Source organism: Pecten maximus, chromosome 3 (genome assembly GCF_902652985.1).
Source record: "Pecten maximus chromosome 3, xPecMax1.1, whole genome shotgun sequence".
NCBI lineage: Eukaryota > Metazoa > Mollusca > Bivalvia > Pectinida > Pectinidae > Pecten > Pecten maximus.
In genome coordinates this window covers 48,951,622-48,962,672 of record NC_047017.1, presented here as the reverse complement: position 1 = coordinate 48,962,672, position 11,051 = coordinate 48,951,622, and positions in this window count along the sequence as shown.

The following is an 11,051-nucleotide window of genomic DNA, read 5'->3' as shown; positions in this document are numbered from 1 at the left end:
ACTATCTTCTCTGTTGTTTCCATGAGGTACATGGCACTAAAAATCTCCCATTGGAAATGCCAGTATACACAGATAGACTTAAACCTTTGCCAAGCTTCCATGTCGATAGTCTAATACAGTCCTATAGTATTCTATAGACTGTAAGGATATGGACGGCTCAGCTGAGGAGACACACAAAAAGTCCAACTCGAAACTGGAAACATTGAGAACTACATGAACCAGTTTTCTGACCACTTCATTGTCCAACTCTTCAAACCATTAATAGAGTCAGAGTCGTGGTACTATATGTCAGAGTCGTGGTACTATATGTCAGAGTCGTGGTACTATATGTCAGAGTAGTAGTATCAGAAATCGGGTACTTTACCTGTAAACATCCACATACACCTAGGATCTGTGTCACACGAACGTTTAAAATACCGCACTGCGAGCAACCCTTACGTACATATCCAAACGTGGTGATCGACTGGGTACACAAACAATGGCATCGAGTATCGACACTAAAAAGATCCCTGTATTGTTCCAGTACAATCGAAGTGTATACACGCTGACGCCTGTCTATAGCCACACGGACGAACAACCATGCCTTATACACAAGTTCAGTTACGGGTGAGATCATCCCGGACCCTAACAGTAAACACGTCCATGATTGATAGGATAGAACTTGATTTCTTTTTCGCTGGACAGGTGTATCCACAAATTTTATTTCATTTCCTTTGGAGTGAGGCTGGGGGTAGGGATTGGAGGGAGGGGGGAGGGGGGAGGGGATTTAACCCGAGGGAAGACACTGATGTGACCTCTCCTTATCTCACCCGAGGGTTGGGACGTAAGGTCCTTACATAACAATTGTATGACGTCACGTCGAAAACACGTCACGTCAACGTTGCCTTGTACTGGCGTAACGTCCCCCTTTTAAAATCATTCGTGAGGCCGACCGGTTAGGGGTTCTCCATTCCCTGTCCCATAGACTGTCTAGTTACATGTAGTCTGATAGATCAGAATGTGCTTTTGACAACTAATCCCCGCCAACGTGGATTAGGAAGCCATCTCGGATAAGACGCCGCCTCGGGTTAAGATGCCGCCTCGGATAAGACGCCGCCTCGGATTAATATGCCACCTCGGATAAGACGCCGCCTCGGATTAACATGCCACCTCGGATAAGACGCCGCCTCGGATTAATATGCCACCTCGGATAAGACGCCGCCTCGGATTAATATGCCACCTCGGATAAGACGCCGCCTCGGATTAATATGCCACCTCGGATAAGACGCCGCCTCGGATTAACATGCCACCTCGGATAAGACGCCGCCTCGGATTAACATGCCATCTCGGATAAGACGCCGCCTCGGATTAACATGCCACCTCGGATAAGACGCCGCCTCGGATTAATATGCCACCTCGGATAAGACGCCGCCTCGGATTAACATGCCACCTCGGATAAGACGCCGCCTCGGATTAACATGCCACCTCGGATAAGACGCCGCCTCGGATTAACATGCCACCTCGGAGTAATATACCACCTCCCATTCAGATTCTCCTGACTTATCCTAAAGGTGAAATATTCTACTAATCGTATGTAATTTTATCACAATACCAATCACTCTTTACAATCATTTAACAATAACACGTGGTCATTCATGCGAGTCTAGGATCAGGAGAATAGGATACCTGTCAGAACACTGTATACTATTGTTGCGTGTTGACTTGGTTACAACTGTCCGTATGTGTGGTGGCAGCTATAGAACAATGAAAGTTCCATCAGATATTAGAGGCGGCCCAGAGAGACATACCCGTAATACCTATGTAGATACCCAGGAGAGAGCAAAAGGTCAAGTTACCAGATGAAGCTGGTAGGAGATTCTTTTTATCCTGGTATAGGACGTCAGCTGAGTGAGCTAAATACCACTAGTTCAAATTCCAGGCCGGGTATTTTTCAGCACTACATCCAATTACATACACGTTTCTTAACTCCCTAATTTTTTTCGTATATCTTCAATTTTACAGAAATAAATAATCGATAATGATTTCGTCAGTTTTATCATTATTTTAATGTTTCTAATTAAGTTGTCGGATATTCTTCCCTATCCATATAAAGTTTTAAAAATATAAAATCCGATATGTAAATTAAGAATCCACACGACTTCCAAAACCCAAACACATTGGTCAAACTTTAGGAGACATAGTAAAGTTTACAAGTTTGATAAAGAAGATGAATACTAGGAAGATGAGGTTTCCCGCGATATTAATTTACCATAGGGGTCAACCTAAAGATAGATACCACTCACCGATACATTGCTTTTTGTACAGTTCCACAGGCTACACATTTAACCCAAATTCAATCGATGATGCACTTCGCATAATTAACTAATTACGTACTTATATTACTTTATTACTAAACTGAGAACACAGATTGTCAAAAAAGCGATACTAGTATTTTTGTTTTATCTATTTCAACGAAATATGAAAGTTTGAACCATAAACTAAACACCAAAGTACTAAAAAAAATTAGCATACCGACGATTATATTAATTTTTAAGCATTTTGTGATTAAAAGTCAAATTTTGTGAACCATTTACATTTTAATGTCTTCCATATTCAGTCCATTCAAAACCACTTAGCGTATAAAGGGCTTTATTACTTACTCAAACAATGTCCCAATATCAAAACCTTATCCATTTGTGTAAAGTGTTGATTTTTGGCTTTGATGTGTGTCACCTCAATGACTTGTTGAACGATAGTGGACATAATAGACCACCTTGTAACACTCCAAACCTCAATGACTTGTTGAACGATAGTGGAGATAACAGACCACCTTGTAACACAGGCGCTTGCATAGAAAATATCACTTTCGATTTTTTTTTGATATGACAGCGGTATGTGTAATGTGTAAGAGGGAAGGTTGGCAACTACGCCACGAGCGAAACGGCACCCCATCTCACTTCAATCGACTAAAAACACATTTATTCAAACTGACACGGCGCACACTATATGCGACCGTCATCAGAAAACATTCATCTTAAACCTACCGTGCCACTCAATACGAATTGTTACATCCAAAACACAATAATCCGTGAAAACATCGCCGAATTCCTCGCTCAGAACGCCATTTCTCAAACTGCTCCCTGAGCCTAATCGGCTGCCGCCAGGTGCACTTTCGGGGGTCATCTCCGCATACTTTTTACGCATACAGCCAGTACATCATGTACAATGTACTTCACTATCGTTTTTAGGTAGGTTTGGAACACCTTTCGATGCTACATGTCTACATGCTGACTGTTTTTATACTTATGTTAATATTGTAAATACATATGTTGTCAGGTAATTACATAATCGTAAAAAACAACAGATTAATCAAGACTTTTAACCTAAATATTAACCTGTATTGTTTAAATTAGCAGACGACAGTCATTCCCAGATATTTTGCAGTGCAATCTCAGTCGTTAATTTCTTTTCATTTTTCATTCGTATCTTTCTCTCCACCTTGTCATTGTAATATTCAATATTGATAATTTCCTGTAGGACTAGGAAATTGTGCATGGTCATTAGGCCCAGGCCTATATATTGTATGGGTTGCTACTTTGACTGGATTTCCAAAGAGTGTAATATATTAGCTTTTTCATTTAAGTTAGAAGTATCAATACTAATTAATATTTCTCTCCACCTTGTCATAAATTTACTCTCCTCTTTTCCATTGACCAATATATATTCCTTGGGCAAACAGCCAACACAATATTAAGAATCTAGGCCTAACCTGCACTTAGTTAGATAGATCTACCCTCCCTTTCAAATGGACCCCAGATCTAAAAACATAAAAAAACAACAACAATAAAATAAAACCAATGTGACCTCATAGGTTAATGCGTCCACATGACCATAATATAGGACTGCCTTACACGATAGTTTAAGATCAACTCGAGTTAATATACATTGGCAGAATGGTTTATTATGGGAAGTTGACATAGAATACGAAGCTGAAAAGTGTCGACTTCACATCGTACGTTTCGGGGGCAGAAAACCGACAGTAACGTCAAGCCCTTCCCCCAAAGTACATGTATCTAGGCGCCTATAGATACAGTTAAATGGATTAATCTGTACTGGTAATTTTATAAACACGTGGTTAAAGAGGCTTGCCCGCAGAGAGATCAGAAAAATTGGCTAATAGAAAAAGATTTTTTTACACATGACAGATTGTTGGAATTGTTGAGCTTTTCATTTTATTTTCCTTATAAAACGCTGAAAAGTGATATTAAAACCTCATTTTTAAATATTATTTATTTAATCGCAACCCGCAATAAGTCTAATTTGATTGACACATCAAAGAAACAAGCACGTGCACAGTGCCGCACAGTGATAACTTCAAAGGCAGCGGTGATTTACAAAGAAGATTTGCCGTTATATTCCATACATTTCCCTCTCAGGTTGAGTTTTAAAACGTCTTTTAAATACATATTCTGTAATTGTTTTCAAGAAATAAAGTCGGAAAGCCTCTAATTTTGTCACATAGAAACGTGTACTGAAGTTTATTTAGTGATCGGAGATGTGCCGTTTACCGGTCCCTCTGCGGGTAAGCCTCTTTAAACTTTTAAAGCCGTTTACCCACAGTATCTAAGCCTAACCTGCCTAGTAATATGAACTATTCTATGGGCTACTGTAAGCCTACTGGTAATTTTGTAAACACGTGGAAGACTTCCTTTAACCTGAATAACACCGAAGATCATATTTCTGAAAGGATGAAAACATACCAAAACTGTGAGCCTTGGGATCCATTTCTGGAGTAATTAGAGTTGTCTTCACGATGAATTTATCTTGCTTGAAGCCTCGACAGTTCCAACAGTTGTCAATTTCAATCGATGAAATCTCGAAAAAGTATGCGGAGATGACCCCCGAAAGTGCACCTGGCGGCAGCCGATTATACAATCACATGACCTTTCAACTTCGTATGTAAATGAAGAATCTGGACAGGCTCAGGGAGCAGTTTGAGAAATGGCGTTCTGAGCGAGGAATTCGGCGATGTTTTCACGGATTATTGTGTTTTGGATGTAACAATTCGTATTGAGTGGCACGGTAGGTTAAAGATGAATGTTTTCTGATGACGGTCGCATATAGTGTGCGCCGTGTCAGTTTGAATAAATGTGTTTTTTAGTCGATTGAAGTGAGATGGGGTGCCGTTTCGCTCGTGGCGTAGTTGCCAACCTTCCCTCTTACACATTACACATACCGCTGTCATATCAAAAAAAAAAAATCGAAAGTGATATTTTCTATGCAAGCGCCTGTGCCTTGTAACACTCCAAAAAACAATGCACACATGTTCCTTTCCTAATATATAGCTCGTAATATGCATACAAGTGATGCCGACATGGTGTAGCCGTTAATTACGATATATTTAAGGATTGAATCTTGATTTGGTTGATTTCATGGGGTCATGAATTGAGTTGCTCTTGAGACAAATTCAACATGAACTGCTTCGCAGTTCATTAAATTTGTCTCAAGAGCAACTCAATTCATGACCCCATGAAATCGACCAAATCAAGATTCAAACCTTATATTTCAATTGTTTTTTTTTTCGAATAAAAAAAGTCGGTCTAGATATTAATGTCTCGAAGCTTGTGCAAGTCCAAATGCGGAAAAGCCCGAGGAGTTCCGGATTGTGCATGTCTAGTCGGTTGAGTAAAATAGTCCGCAATTTTAGGATTAAAAACAGCATTATTTTGTCAAAATAGAAGTATCTAGCATATCTGGTCTTTCATAAAATACAAGAATACATTATAAATTTGATAATTTTAATAATTAATCTATGTTTATAACAACAATGTAGAAAAAGTGAAATCGTTCCGCGGAAGGATTTTAACCATGTATTCATACGCACTGATCAGTGTTAATCTAGTATTCATACGCACTGATCAGTGTTAATCTAGTCAAATCCATGAGCAAATGAAACAGATTAAGTTTGGTAGTTTCATTGAGTCCAACTTGAGAAGAAATTGAAATATTACATGATATTACACGAAAGTGACTTAACAAATCTACAAATATATATACCATAAATATTTCAATCCCATTGTTCTTTTGATATTACCTTTTACATTTTCTTAAAGTAAATAGCTTCTATGTCCATGATTTGAACAATATACAGTACCGTTCTCACCATGAGAGATATGTGTGTAGGTGCGGGTTGTAAGATCTCCAGAGGCATAACGCTCAGGTAGTCTTCTCTGACGTGTTGACCTCCTGAGTTCAATCTCTGGTTCCCGGGGTTGCCTTTCCTCAACGTCTTGAGGCCGACCGTCGTCCTCTGCAACCTCGTCTCTAACTGCATCATGACCGTCGTCATGTTGTTCCTGAATTTCCTCCCTTATCCCAACATCATCCACCTGATTCTCGGTACGGGTTGCTGTACCATCAATTGGTGTTGATATTTCAAGTGTGACTGAATCGTCATCATCCTCCTCCAGTTCCTGCACTTCTTGAACCTCAACCTGTACTGGCGGTATTAAAGATTTCCTGGCTCTAGGAGTACTAGCTCTAGGTCTGGGCACTGGCTTTGGCGGGTGAACTTGGGTATCTCTGTGTATATAACCAATCGGAAGTAGATGGTTCCTATGCAGTGTTCGTTGTCTGCCAACGCCATCCTTCCTCCTCACCCCAAACACTGGTATGTCCAAGTTCGGTCGACTTACTACAACATAGGCACAGTCCTCCCAACGATCAGCAATTTTATGACGGCCATCGAATGCGAGCACCTTCACCAATACTCTGTCACCGATATCAAGTGTGGCTCCTCGCACCCGATTGTCATAGTTGACCTGTCTTCCCTGGGCATTTTTTACGGACCTAGCCGCTATGTCATAGGACTCCTTTAACCGGTTCCGTAATCCCTCGGCATAATTGGTAATGTTCCCTTTTGTGGTGTTATCGATATTATCCACTCCAAACGCTACATCCACTGGGAGACGCGGATGTCTACCAAACATCAGGAAGTATGGCGAGTATCCTGATGTTTCGTGCCTCGTGCAATTGTAAGCGTGAGTAAGTGGCCCAACATGACTCTTCCAATCTTTCTTCTGCTCAGATTCCAATGTTCTGATCATGTCTAGCAAGGTGCGGTTGAATCGCTCACATTGGCCGTTGCCGCTAGGATGATAGGATGAAGTCCTAGACTTCTCAATGTCAAGAATGCTACAAACATCCTGCATCACGCGACCCTCAAAGTTAGCACCTTGGTCCGAATGGAATCTCTTTGGCATCCCGTAATGGCATATAAAATGTTGTACCAATGCCTCTGCTGTAGTTCGCACCGACATGTTCCGTGTTGGAATCGCCTGGGAGTATCTAGTGAAGTGGTCAGTCACTACTAGTATGTACTGATAGTTCCCTTTGGATGGTTCTAATGTAAGAAAATTCATAGCCACCAGTTCCATGGGTTGCGTCGTGACGATATTCACTAACGGAGCTCGAAGAGTGTTCACTGGAGTCTTGGCCCTCGTACAGCGACCGCATACTTTCACCCACTCCTCTACATCCTTGGTTACTCCAGGCCAGTAGAATCGATCCCGTAGTAACGACAAAGTCCTATCGCGTCCTGGGTGACCTAGATCGTTATGAATGGCATGTAACACAAACCGGCGTTACTTCAGGGGTAGTACAAACTGCTTAACAGTTTCCCCATTGCTAACCACTTCTCGAAACATAACTCCTCTGTTCAATCGAAGACTGTCGAAATCTTTGCAGAGCGTAACAAAGTCTGGAGAAGCATTCAGAATTCTTCTTGGACGTTCGCTGCGTCTCACATAAGGCATCATCTTCCCAATAATGTTGTCCTTCTCTTGTAACCTTCTCATCTCAGCTGGTGTATAGTTACTACCCTCGACATCTGTTAAATCATCCATCAAATCTGTAGACATGCACATGGTCTCCAAATATGGCGTCGTGTTGACCATAGACTGACAAGCTGCATTAACACACTCTATCGGTATATGTCTGATCTCCGCCTCACCTCCCGTTTCAAGATCTTGACCTGGATAACGTGAGAGAGCATCAGCATCCACGTTGGTCTTTCCTGGCTTGTACTTAATGTCGAAATCATAAGCAGACAGGGCTGCCAACCACCGATGTCCTGTCGAATCAAGTTTCGCCTTCGAGAGGACATAGGTAAGCGGATTATTATCCGTATATACTGTGAATCTGTGCTGGTACAGATAGTCCTTGTACTTCTCCGTAACCGCCCACTTCAGCGCCAAAAACTCCAGTTTATGGGCTGGATAGTGCTGTTCTGCCTTTGTCAATCCGCGACTGGCATATGCTATAACCCTTGCCTGTCCCGCTTGCTTCTGGTATAACACCGCTCCTAATCCCTGCCGACTTGCATCCGTATGCAGCTCGAACGGTAAACTATAATCTGGATATCCAAGTACAGGGGGTGTAGACAACGCTGATTTTAGCTTGGCAAACGATTCTTCTTCATCTGATCCCAATCTCCAAGCAGATGCTGCTTTCTTAGTAGCCTTGCCCTTGGTGTCCTTAGTATGGGTTGGAGGCAGAAGATTGATGAGGGGTCTGGCAATCGCTTCGAATCCCTGTACAAATTTCCGGTAGTATCCGGCAAATCCCAGGAATTGCCGTACTTCCTCCGGCGTAGTAGGTTTAGGCCAATCGACGATCTTCTGGATTTTATCTGGATCTGCCTCCACACCATTCTCTGAAACTATATGTCCAACATACTTAACTCGGGTTTTGAAGAAGTTACATTTCTTTGGCGAGAGTTTCAAGTTGCATTCTCTCAATCTGGCAAATACTTGGTCCAGTCGTCGCAAGTGCTCCTCGTAGTTGTCTGCGAATATTATCAAATCATCCAGATAGATGAGACAGATGCGAAGATGCATGTCACCGAGACAGTCTTCCATGAGGCGCTGATATGTAGCTGGACTGTTACTCAAACGAAACGGCAATCGTTTGAATTCCCAGAATCCCAAGGGTCCAACAGTGAATGCTGTCCTTTCCTTATGAGCTTCCTTAACCTCCACCTGGTGATACCCGGATTTCATGTCAAGCACCGAAAAATACTTTGATCCTCCCAAGCAATCCAAAATTTCTTCAATGCGAGGCAAAGCGTAGGAATCCTTAATCGTGCGTTGATTAAGCTGCCTATAGTCGACACACATCCTTAAAGTTCCGTCTTTTTTCCTTACTTATACAACATTAGATGACCAGGGTGAATGTGATGGTCGTATAATCCCTGCTGAAGCCAACTGTTGTAAATGATATCTAACCCCGTCCAACATTCCTGGTGGTATGCGCCGATGTCTTTGTTTGAATGGCACATCGTTGTCCAGAACAATGTTGTGTTCAACCCTTGTTGAATGTCCAATATCATTGTCATGATGTGAGAATATGTCCTCATAGCTCCTTATCAGATCCACTCCTTCTGCCAGCTTAGATGGAGATAAAGGTGCCGCTGAAGAGAAGTCAAATATATCCATAATACTCCCTTTTCCAGGCTGCTCTGGCGGCATTTCCTGAACAGCTACCTGGTGTAACTCGCATATGATCGCCTTGGGGTGTACAACCAAATTCCTACTGGTAACATTGGAAAGTTGCACTTGTACTTCAGTTCCATTAATGTAGTCATACTCCACCATGCAAGGAGTCAAATCCAATAAACTTGAAACAGTAGCAAGCTTGGATGGCTGTAACATGGCACACACCCTGGGGTAGTTCACTCCCTTTTCCACACATCCTCTAATGGTCACCAAACTGTTAGGCTTCATAATTACATAATCGGCACTACGAGCAGCAAAAAACCTATCGAGTCACATCCGGTTACTGTTGGTATACTCAACTGTATCTCCCCATATCCTGAGTAAGGTAACATATTTCCATCTGCACATTCTACACTAAGTAAAGTATTCAAAGGCATAATTGGAAAATGAGCTAAATGTTTCTGGTAGAAAGCCTCAGAAACCGTAGACACGGTGGAGCCTGTGTCTAGTAGTGCTGTGGTCTGCTTACCAAAAACCCGTATCTCTGCCTCATTCGGAGATCCAACCAGTTCTCCAGGAACCTTTTTACCACTACGCTTCATGTAATGGGTCTGTGGTAGATCACAGTCTGTAACTGACCCTACATCGCAGACTGATTGGCGTTTAAACCTTCCCATCGATGATCTATGTTAGCACGACAACCTAGTTGTATATGTCCGTACTGTCCACATCTGTAGCATTGGGGCTCATTTCCTCAATACTGTGGTGGTGGAGGAGCGCCTCGTTGCTGGGCCAGGTGATGCTGTGGTTGAACTGGGTTAGCTAGTACTCCTAGAGCCAGGAAATCTTTAATGCCGCCAGTACAGGTTGAGGTTCCAGAAGTGCAGGAACTGGAGGAGGAGGATGACGATTCAGTCACACTTGAAATATCAACACCAATTGATGGTACAGCAACCCGTACCGAAAATCAGGTGGATGATGTTGGGATAAGGGAGGAAATTCAGGAACAACATGACGACGGTCATGATGTAGTTAGAGACGAGGTTGCAGAGGACGACGGTCGGCCTCAAGACGTTGAGGAAAGGCAACCCCGGGAACCAGAGGTTGAACTCAGGAGGTCAACACGTCAGAGAAGACTACCTGAGCGTTATGCCTCTGGAGATTTTTTGATGTCCGTCCAGGAGCCAGACTGGCAACGAAGAGTGTCGTATTTGATGCCACTGGCATCTTCGGATCGGTTCAATGGCATTGGTGCTGGACAAATGACGAGGACGCCATTTGACCTTGGGGGGGGGGGGGGGGGGGGGGGGAAGTATGTAGCAGTTGGTTATTTTGTTTTACTGTAATAAATGTATTGTATATATATATATATTAATTGCCAAAGTGGCATATATATTTGAAAAGATGGTGTGAGTGTTGTATTTGTGAATTTTAATTGTCATTTTAGATATTAGGTATACTTACCTAATGTGCATCAGGTCTGGTTTGTAAAAGTTTTGTATTCCCGCGTCTTGTGCTTACATTTACGTAATGTTCAGTTTCCCGCGTCTAGTACATGTACCTTGTGTTGTCCGTGTA